This window comes from Neolamprologus multifasciatus, chromosome 1 (genome assembly GCF_963576455.1).
Source record: "Neolamprologus multifasciatus chromosome 1, fNeoMul1.2, whole genome shotgun sequence".
Taxonomy (NCBI): domain Eukaryota; kingdom Metazoa; phylum Chordata; class Actinopteri; order Cichliformes; family Cichlidae; genus Neolamprologus; species Neolamprologus multifasciatus.
Window position 1 is genome coordinate 39633473 of NC_140439.1, and position 10524 is coordinate 39643996.

Genomic DNA, 10524 nt, shown 5'->3' on the forward strand with positions numbered 1-10524 from the left:
GCAGGTAATTTGATTGGAGCACAGGTGAGACAGAGAGAGCGTGACGGGGAGGAGGGGCGAGCCAATGAGCCAATGGGAGAACAGCTTCCGGCTTCTTTCCTCCAACAAGCAGCTTCTGTTTGTGTCCTGCGTGTTGTCGACATATAGAAAGAAATATCATATCACATATGACCTCTGACCTCTGTCGGCAGCTGAAGTGTTACAGCCGTCAGCTCGTAGAGAACGATACGGTTACAGTAACAACATGAACGCTACTTTTATTTGGAACAAATCAACTTTTCACACATTTTTTACTAAACATGATACAAATGTCCACAAAAACATGACTGTGGATGAAAACAGTGACACGTGCACAGAGCGTGGAAAACAGTCGTGAATGTGAAACTGGTTAAAGGCAATTCAATTCAATTCAATTTTATTTATATAGCGCCAAATCACAACAAAAGTCGCCTCAAGGCGCTTCATAGATACAGAGAAAAACCCAACAATCATATGACCCCCTATGAGCAGCACTTTGGCGACAGTGGGAAGGAAAAACTCCCTTTTAACAGGAAGAAACCTCCAGCAGAACCAGGCTCAGGGAGGGGCGGGGCCATCTGCTGTGATTGGTTGATGAGAGAGAAGGAAGACAGGATAAAGACATGCTGTGGAAGAGAGACAGAGGTTAATAACAGATATGATTCAGTGCAGAGAGGTCTGTTAATACATAGTGAGCGAGGAAGGTGACTGGAAAGTAGTTGATGATGCGCGTTTAAAGGTGGCGACACCTGCGACCTTATTAGGTGCCGAGGTTCTTCGGTTTAACGATCGTTATAACGACTTCATCCGCGGGTCGTTCGCCAGGGAGGGGGCGGTCAGCCTGCTAGAGGAACGCGGCGAGGATGTGGATTTGAAGAGCAGTGGCGTCGCTGCTTCTTCACGGACTTTCATTGGCGCTCGCCTGAAGGTGGCTCCATGTTTTCAGGCTGCAGGAGGAAGAGCTCGCGGACTCGCCGAGTGAAGCGTGCTCCTTTTGTGCAGAACTCGCTCTCTTTAAAGTCGAGTTTTTAACCCTCCTCCCTCATTTTCTCAGTAATTGGCCGACGATCTTCAGAGTGTTTCACTGCTTTTATGTAAATATGAGCGTGTTTGTCTTTTAGACGACTGAAGGCTGTGTTTGGTGCAGATGACCCTTTAGTGACTGAGTGTGACACTAAGGAAAAGCTTAAATGTGGGACTCCATCAGCGTTTACGTTTGAGATGTCGGCGTGAGCTTGGCTCAGGTGAAATCCGAGCCCCGCCTCCTTTACATCTGTAAAAAGCTCTGGGTGTAAACCCCCCCAGCTCTCTGTGAAAAGTGTGAACTAACAAGCGCTCAGCAGCTTGTAACGCGAGGGGACATCGAGCCCCGTTATTGAAGCCGTGGAGTCTGGCCAGACACCACTGCTAAACAGAGGAAGTGAGAGGGGGGAGTGTGCGAGCGTGCTGTATAGTGAGTTGCCATTTATAATTGGCCTGCGATGGTAGATGGCGGCTGGCAAGGACAGTTTTTTTTTAAACACAATCTGTGTGTGCTGTCGGGGCGATGCATCGCTAATGACAGAAAGCTCGAGTGGTGTGGAAGCACAACAGCGCCTGGTGGCTACGAGGCCAGCCCTCGCAAATATGCTCCGAGCTCCGATACAGGATGATGTAGGAGATCGTACACAATCGCCGTGGAGACGGCTCGTATCTGAGTGCCTGTTTACTGCAGTCGTACTGATCTGATCTCACCGTCAGTCACCGCTTTTCTACTCAGAGGGCTTCGCGCCTCGTTCGCACGTTCACGCTCTGACGAACACGTCCAGAGTTCGGTGGCTCGCAGGCTGGAGCAGCCGCGGATCGAAACACCGAGCTTCTACTTAGCAGCTCTACCTGCTGAGCCCCAGGTGTGTTACCTGCCACCATGGTCCTCAACCATGACTCAGCAGGCTTAAGCACTAGACAGTAGTTTGGATTAAAAGACAGGAACCCTGACACATGATGACCTCGGATCCACAGTTAATCACAGGTGCGTCTGAGACTCTGAGAGGAGGTCGGTCATCCAGAAAGGCTCGGAGTCGAGGCGCTGCTCCTCCTCGTCTAAAGCAGGCAGTTGGGCTGGTTTGGGCATCTGACTAGGATGCATGTCCCACTGGGGGAGACCCCGAGTCAGAACCAGGACACATGAGACATCTCTGGGTGAGCCGGGAAGGTCTCGGGGTTCCCCCGGATGAGCTGGAGGAGCTTCTGGATAATGTGGAAGAGCATCTTCTCAGTTTGCTGCAGAAACGCATAAATAAAAAGAGGCAGCAGGCTTCAGTCGTCGGCTTCATCACCGCAGGTCTGCACAGTCTTCCTGCTCCAATAATCAGCCACAAAGTCAGGGAAGAGCAGGGCCCCGATAACTGTGATCAGACCCCCCCCCACATCCACCCCCCCACATCCACCCTGCCTCCCAAAGCCTCCTCCATAAACAATGAAAAGTTAATGAAGAGGTAACTTAATGATGTAATGAATATGGCGGCGCTCAAGGTCAAAACTGGCTACAGTCTGGGCACAAGACGGGGGCCAGGTGATAACACACGGCTTAATGTCACACACACACACACACACACAGACACACACACACACACACACACTCACACACTCACACACAGGCTCAGTGTGCACATAGATTTAATGTTATTTGTCAGCTGGCATTGGGAGAGCAGCTCTGTGTTTGAATTGTCTGCAGAAACCTGCCTACATGCATCTGTCTTTAGAGTGTGTGTGTGTGTCTGTGTGTGTGTGTGTGTGTGTGTGCAGGGATAAGAGTGTTTGAAGTGCTGTGGGTGGTAAGAGTGTGTACTTGTGTACAGCCTGTCTGTGTGTCAGTGCAGGTTCTGAGCTGGTGATTAAAAATTGAAAGGGTTTGAATGACACGGTGGAGAGTTTGGCGGATCCAGGTGGGATCAATGGAGCTCCGGCGAGCGGCCACCGCCCGGCTCGAGGGGCTCGAGGGGCTCGAGGGGCTCGAGAGCTCTCGTGTTTGTGTGCACGTTGTGCCTTTAAACAGTCGGTGAAGCAACTTTAAAAAACAGATCATCTTTCTGCAGCGCTGCACTTTTCCTTCTGTGCTGTTTGTTTTAGAAAATCTGGATTCATGTGAGCTTTCGTGGTTGTTTTGATCCTCACGCAGCCAGACGTGTGCTTGGTTTGGTCAAAAAGGTGCGTTTGAAACAAAGACGACGACTGCAAGTGAACAGGAGAAGGAAAGGTGGTAAGGAAAAGGAGGCAGAGGACAGACGTTCTTAGCCAGCAGCCAGGTGCTCGCCGCCTTCGATCTGTTTGGCCTCCGCTGGGCTAAAGAAGTGTCTACATCTCACTTTATCCCCTTATAGGCTCTCCTCTCTGTGTGGGGGAGGAGGAGGGGGAGGAGGATCATGAAACAGAAGCACTTCAGCTGCACATATTTTCCACGTGACAGCAGGATACAGGTTTCAGATCATCTCCATCTTTCTTCTTGTTTATGCTAAATAACGTCAAAGTCACGAGTAACCTCTGCAGTCTGTGACGAGAAACCACCGCTCCGAGCCCGAAGCTGGAAACGTCCGATTTAAAGAAACTACGCCTCAGTTTGCACTTTATTTTAAATATTGTGTTTGCAGCCCACGTTGGCCTGATGAACTAAGGTTAAGGTGTGACGAGTGAAGTGTGTCTCAGCCTTCAGTCTTCGCACACAGCGGTGCCACAGCATCAGTTGCTCCGACTCGCTCCTGAAATCCACTCGCCCGAGTGTTCGGCGGCGGCTCAGCAGGCAGCAGCCGAGCAGCTTTCCCCGCTCGCCACCTTTGTCGTGAATCGTTCTCTCTCGCAGGTTTTTCCTGTCAATCTCCTCGCTGTGCTAAAAGCAGAAGACACTAAACTTAGCATCCCCAAGGCAATCTGTGATCCATCTGATCTGCCGGCCAGCAGGCATGCTAATGCACTGGCACTGCGAGGCCTGCACGATATTGTATTATCGGCACGGATGCTCTATTATTAGATGATATGAATAGAATATCTGCTGTGAGTGTTTTATGAAGGTCAAAGAATTGAATCAGAAATATTTTAACGCTCAGCCAGACTGTTGTGTGTTTAATGTATGTTATCACATGGGTTTCATTCTCACTTTAAAACCCATTATGGAAGCTGAACGGGCCTTAATGCACTGTTAAGGTTTGTTTTTTTAAGAGCAACACTTTAAATAAAACGTGCACGAGAAGGTAAGCACGCACTCGAGCCGAAACCCATGTTTCCAAAGAGCGGAGGGCTGAATGTAGACGTAAGAGGCGTGTTTTTAAAGCTGTGATGGAGCGAGCGGCTCTGGCGTCCGGAGGGGAACGAAGGCGTTCGGGCTACTCGTTCCTGCAGCGAGGCCTGTGGAAGGGAGCCACCAGTTAACCAATGCGGTGACGTCACGGTGACGACGCCATTTTTCTGTACGGCCTACGATCCTGCACGCGGGTCTGATCTGTAAGAAATGTGTAGATGTGCTAACTGGGTCATTTTGGTCAAACGTAAACACTCGACCTCCCCATCAAATTCCATGAAACCCCTCAAGAACACAAACAGGCTCTGCAGGAAGAAGCCCCCGAGCAGTGGCATTAAACAAGTGCTCTCGTCGGGACATAAATACTCTGATCTTACTCCCATAAATCACGCTGAGATTGCACATTTGGCCCGAGCGCAGCTTCAGGTTCGCACACTCCTTCTGTAAACAGGTTCTCCCTCAGCTTCTCACATCTTCAGGCCCGATCCTTTTTAAAAAGAGTCTCGCTGTAATCAAAAACAATAACTGCTCAGAGCGTAAACTCTTCCAAGCCCCCCCCCCGCCAGCCCCCACCCTCTCCTTGAAGTATGAAATAATATTCTGTGTGTGGGCCCCGGCCGAGCGCTGAGAACGCAAACATTTCACAATAAAGTTGTTTAAATAAAGGCCTTGGCATAGATGGCTGGGAGATAGAGGACATGCTGCGTTAATTACAAGCCCCCGTTAAAATAAACCGCCGGTATAAAATATGAGCCCCCCCTCCCCTGCCATTCCCGGGGATTTGAACCTATAAAATACCAGCGAGGTGTGCACCTCACATGTTTGGAGACCAAACACGGCGGCGGCTCGAGGAGGGAGCGAGCTCGTCAGACAAAGACGAGAAAGAAAAAGCACAACGCAGCTCCACCATCAACAAAGAGAGCGTGTTTATTCTGCGTTTACAGACTTACGAACCCCCCCAGCTCCCCGCCGCCACCGCCTGGCATTAACCGACAGGCAAAGCAGCCGAGTTAAGCGGCGTTTATTATTCTTCCAGGCCTGGAAAGCAAAGCTCTCGATGCACGGGCGTGCTCGGCCTTCCCGTCCGGAGCGCCGCGGCTCCGTGTGGAAGTTGCAGTGCTCGCAGAGAGCCAGCGAGATGGATTATTTTTCCTCAAGTGTGGACTTAAGTTTCTGCTCCGTGCTGCTGGGTGGCCCACTCCGCTTTAGCCGTGTTAACATAAGAATAGAGCGGTGGCCAGGAGAGGGGGGGGCGGCCGGGGAGCTGGTTTAAATTATTCTGCGCCTCCGCCGCTGCATAGCAGGAGCTGTTGTTATCCACTTAGAACATCAGACGATTTGTTCCTTCTCCCTCTCCCCTCGCTCCCTCTCTCAGCCCTGTGGGCGTCTTTATTCGGCCCTTTGTAGCGCCGTCGCGTTATAAGGCCCGACCCGGCCGGGGCGCGCCCCGCTCCCCGCCGTCTCTGGCCCGAGTGAAGACGGCCTTAAAAACCAGAAATATGAAATGCTGGCTGCGCCGGTGACGAGGCCGTGACGCTCGCAGGCCCAGATGAGGAATGCAGTTATGAGATGTTTGTATACATCCAGCCTGCGCCGCGCAGAGCGGCGATGGCGGTTGAGCACAGCTTAAAGACATCTGGATGCGATGAAATGCCATTTGTCTAAACAATCACGAGTCTTTGCAAAGCCACCCAATGTGCGCGCTGCTTTTAGTGCATACTTGTGCAATGTGCTCCAACAGAAAGGATATTGACAAATATTTCACTGCGACAGCTTCATGAGATGAGAATTTTTTTAAAAAAAATTTCCTCCGCTGCTGTAAACATTAAAAAAATGTGAAGTTCATCTGGAGTGGAGTGGGGGGGCGTGGGGGTGGAAATGATGAGAAAACCACGGTGGCATTTATAAATAAGGCAAATCAGCGAGACTGTAATGTAAATACGTCCATTCTGAGCTCATTCTTCTTCAGAAAGGGAGGGAAACTGAACAATAACCGCTCGCACTTCCTGTTTGACCATCCGCCGTGGCGAGGAACTTGGGCGGACCGACCGAAGACGTGAAATGGGCGAGCAGACAGAGGATGAAGCATCGCGTGTCAAAGAAATGCCACACCTTTAGATTTATTCTCTAATTATCTCCATTTAAACAAATGGTGCGGGCACCGGTGGCGGCGTGCTCGGCGGTGCCAGCGGTGGAGTAAGTGGGGCACGCAGACATGACTGGGATAATAAGCGTCATGGAATCTAATCAGATTTCTAAGAGGAATTGATTGTTGTGAGGCAGCCGGTGCAGGAGTCGGCTTGACAATAAGCTGAAATTTAAGTGTTAATTTTTATGCTAATCCTCTGGCATCTCTGTGTGATGCAATTTGGTCCAGCGGGCTCTCGACTTTGCGCCGCAGATATGAAATTGTCCCGCGCACAGAGAAAATGTCAGCTTGCCAGCCTCTGAAAGCTTGTAATTTATTAGGTATGTTTCTATTAGTATGTGTCACAGTTGTTAGAGAGCCACATGCGCAGCCGCCTCCTCCTCTCCATCCTCCCTGCTCCACCTTTTTCTCCTGCACACGCTGCCGTCCGCTCTTTAGCATGGCACGCACACACGCACGTGCACGCACTCACACAACGTGCATGTTCTTAAGATGGTCTCGGCTCAGCGGCTGCTGCACTGGGGCCTTAATGTATTATCATATATCGGGTGGTCCTTGCCCCTGGACAAAAGGCTATTTAATACAATTTAATGACATTCCAAAGAATTTGTGTGTGTGCTCGGAGAGTGGGAGGGGCTGCCGGTGCAAAAGGAGAAGAAAGGCAGGCAGGAGGAGGGAAGTAGAAAAATAAAAGAAAGGTGGAGGCCGCAGATGAAAATAGCATGTGTGTTTTTCATGGCTCGCCCAGGCGGACATCTCCGAGTGGAAGGCGTGACTCTCCCTCACCCCCTCGCGCTGCTCGGGTTTCCACCTGCAGCAGGAAATCAAGTTCGAGCAGCTCCGAGAGGCTGAACATGTGTCGGCTTTCTCCGCGGGCCTTGGCAGGTTACACGCTGGCTCGTCACTGGATACCGCTGCTGATAATTCATGCAGGCCTCGTGGTCGGATCCCCGTCACAGGGCGAACGGGCTCTTGGTCATTTCTTTCACTCAGCTGTTCAGAGCTGTTAGCGAGCGATCTACAGCAGCGCAGCCAAATGTGCTAGTAACCAGTGAAACTTCTCTCGCGTGGCCGACCTGTTTGATGGCGTTCATTGCTGCAGACAGGAAGCCAGCGTGAGCGTCCTACGAGGACAGGATTGATCTGAGACATCGTGGGTCACATATGGCCCACTTTGGTCTTAAATGGGCCGGACCGGTGAAAGCCCCTCCTGCCAGTGTAACGAGGTTTAAAGTAAAGTAAGGAAACCATCTTTGATTTAAACTGTAAGAAATAAAATTACAGAAAACACTGTGCTGCAATTATAAAACACAAAGTTTCCCTCAATTCATGGAAAATGTCTCTTTTCTGTGGGAATGTTGTAAAAAAAGAAACAAATTTCTCTTATTTGATTGTTTATCTAAATAACTGACTCCACCGTGAACCTGCCCTCTGTCACGTCTCCCATCCAGTCTGTAGAGGTTTGGGTTTAAAGGCTGGTGGGTATTAAATGTGACACCTCAGTGGGAGGGAAGTATCACTGCGTATAATATCATCATATATATATTCTATCATGTAGCTGCTCCGAGGCAGAGTTTAGAAAGACGAGCCTCACAGTGGTTCAGCAGCAGCCATATTTACACTGTGTATAATTCTGCATCTGTAATATTACAGTAACGAAGCCGTGCATGATGCAGCTCTGAGCCGGGAACATCTCGAAGAAACGCAGCTTTCAGTAAACGTGTGTGCACATATCTGTAAGTCCACTCCTGGAAAATATGATTAATGTTTTTATGGCTCTCAGTGGAGGAAAGTCAATAGAGGGTCTGCTTCCCACAGCCATAAAGCTCCAGTGTCAGATTTACACTGTTTTATCTACTGTTGCCTGCTTTAGTCTATTTAGTCTATACCCGTGTGTGTGTTGGGGGGGATTGGTCAGATTGATGTTTGCAGCTGCAAATGCACAAAGTGAGTGATGAAGACGATGGCGATGAAGCTTGTTGGTGAACAGAAACATTTTCCTGTGAAAAGCTTTAAGAATAAACGATAAATAAACGAGACTCTGTGGCTGAAACGTCCGGTTTTTAATTTTACCTCCCGATCAAAAACACATTTGTAGATTTGACCCCTCTCAGGTCTGTGACGTCATCATGATATGATTTTTAGTTTTTGTTGTGTGTCGGTCAGACTTTATTGAGCTGAGGCCATGAGAGGGTTAAAGTAGGAAGGAATCCCTGATATCTGCAGAGCCTCTTCAAACGGTCTCTGCCCTCACCCACCTGTTAGGGACACAAAACACACAGCAGAAGAAGAAGTTGTTTCCTTGGTTTCTGTTCACTCGTCTTCCTCTTGATGTTTAAACGCTGATAAAATCGCAGCTCGTCTGCAGAGTGCTCGAAAGCCAGTAAAACTGTACTCGGCGGGCCCAGAAACACACTGAAAGGTTTGGATACAATTCACATATAGGTCAATTAAATGCAACAACATCTGCTCTCTCCCTACCATTTGCATATAGCATTCATATGTTAATGATGTCCCTTGTTTTTTTTTCTTTCTGTGTGTGTGTGTGTTTGTTTCTCTCTCCTTTCCCCCTCTACTTCCTCCCCTCCTCCCGTCTCTTTGTATCGCCAAACAAAAAGAGATGCTGAAAATTTGGATTCATACTTCCCTTTTTGGAGAAAAAAGAAAAAACACAGATACGCCCGTCCTATTTTCACTTCCTCTCGCCTCGCGATTAAAGGGGAGGTTAGACGGGTGCCACGGTTGTTCCGTTGCCATGCCCCTGATTTTGACAAGAAGCGCCTTTAACAGCAGAGAAGGCGAGGCCCTATCTCTTCCCCGAGCAGCTTAATGCCTTATAAATCAATGATGACACAGATGGACTAGCGATAATCTATTTAGAATGCCTCACAGCAAATATTGTTGTGCAGATGATTAGACAGCCAGTTATTTTAACTCAGACCCCTAAACCCCGTCTTCGTAACGCTCCTCGGATTTATAGGAGGCGTTCCAGAGCCGGCGTTTGCTCTTATTTGAAGTAAATTTGGGGGAAAAACAGATGTAGAGAAATGAAAAGTGAGAGGGGTGTGTGTGTGTGTGTGTGTGTGTGTGTGTGTGTGTCTGTGTGTGTGTTTGGGTGGCATGGGCAGCTTGAGAAACAAAAGACACTGGTGCTGGTGTCTCTGCCAAGGCCATAATGATAAGGCATGTTTCTTCAAAGATGGGGGAGGCAGAGCACGATTGTATCTCCAGGGCATGTGTGTGTGTGTGTGTGTGTGTGTGTGTGTGTGTTAGGCAGCCTAGTGACACAAGGGGGGTTAATGGCAATCCAGGGTCTCTGCCCCTTTTCATGGTCGATGGGTCTCAATTTAGCGTGTGAGGGTGAGGAGGAGGAGGAGGAGAAGAGGAGGAGCTGCAGGAAAAAAGGAGTGCAGAAATGAAGTGGAGGTTGTCAGACGTGGCAGCTGCTCCGAGGCCCTGATAAATATAAGCCCTTATTGATCGGTTGAAAATGAAAGATCCCCGAGTGGCGTGCAGTATTTAGCTTCTTGTCTGCCTCGCGTCAGCGGTGGCCTTGCCTTGGAGGGATAGATTTTCAGCTGCGCCTCCGGGCACCGCAGCGCCCCAGCTTTGATTTCATCTTTAACCTTTTTCTGCTGCGTTCCCTTGACCTCTGAAGCAGCGCTTACTGAATTTGTTAGATTTCCATCTTGACATCGACCCCTCCTCCCCATCGCTGTCAGCGCTCCTTCTCATCCCTCAGGTCTATATTTCATTATCACCTCCTCTGTTTCTCCCTGCAGGTGGCCATCGCAGTGAGCAGTAGTCAGTGAGGAGTGGCAGCCAGAGGCCTCTTCATCCTAACAGACAGGTTGCACACCAGTATGCAGGTGGTGTATTAAGGTGAGTTCACACACAGTCACGCTCTGCCGTCACAGAGGTACACGCGCATGGTTCAATAACACGACTGCTGCACGAGTGAGTCCCTCCACCTGCACAACCAGAGTCTACCTGCTGGAGTCAGGGTCAGCAGCAAGACAGGAGACACACAACAGACAACAGACAGACACACAACAGACAGAAAACAGACAGACAGACACACAAC

The 10524-nt window shown here is 49.6% G+C and overlaps 1 protein-coding gene across 13 annotated transcripts in view; it reads left to right on the forward strand.

Annotated features, from left to right (window-relative positions):
* The window catches only part of znf536 (zinc finger protein 536), a 225589-nt gene that overhangs the window by 82170 nt on the left and 132895 nt on the right, over nucleotides 1–10524 (forward strand). For all 13 annotated transcript variants that reach the window (XM_085168898.1, XM_085168923.1, XM_085168949.1 and 10 more), the window contains one exon: nucleotides 10223–10322. The gene's annotated coding sequence lies outside the window, so the exon portion shown is untranslated. The remainder of the gene's footprint in view (nucleotides 1–10222; nucleotides 10323–10524) is intronic.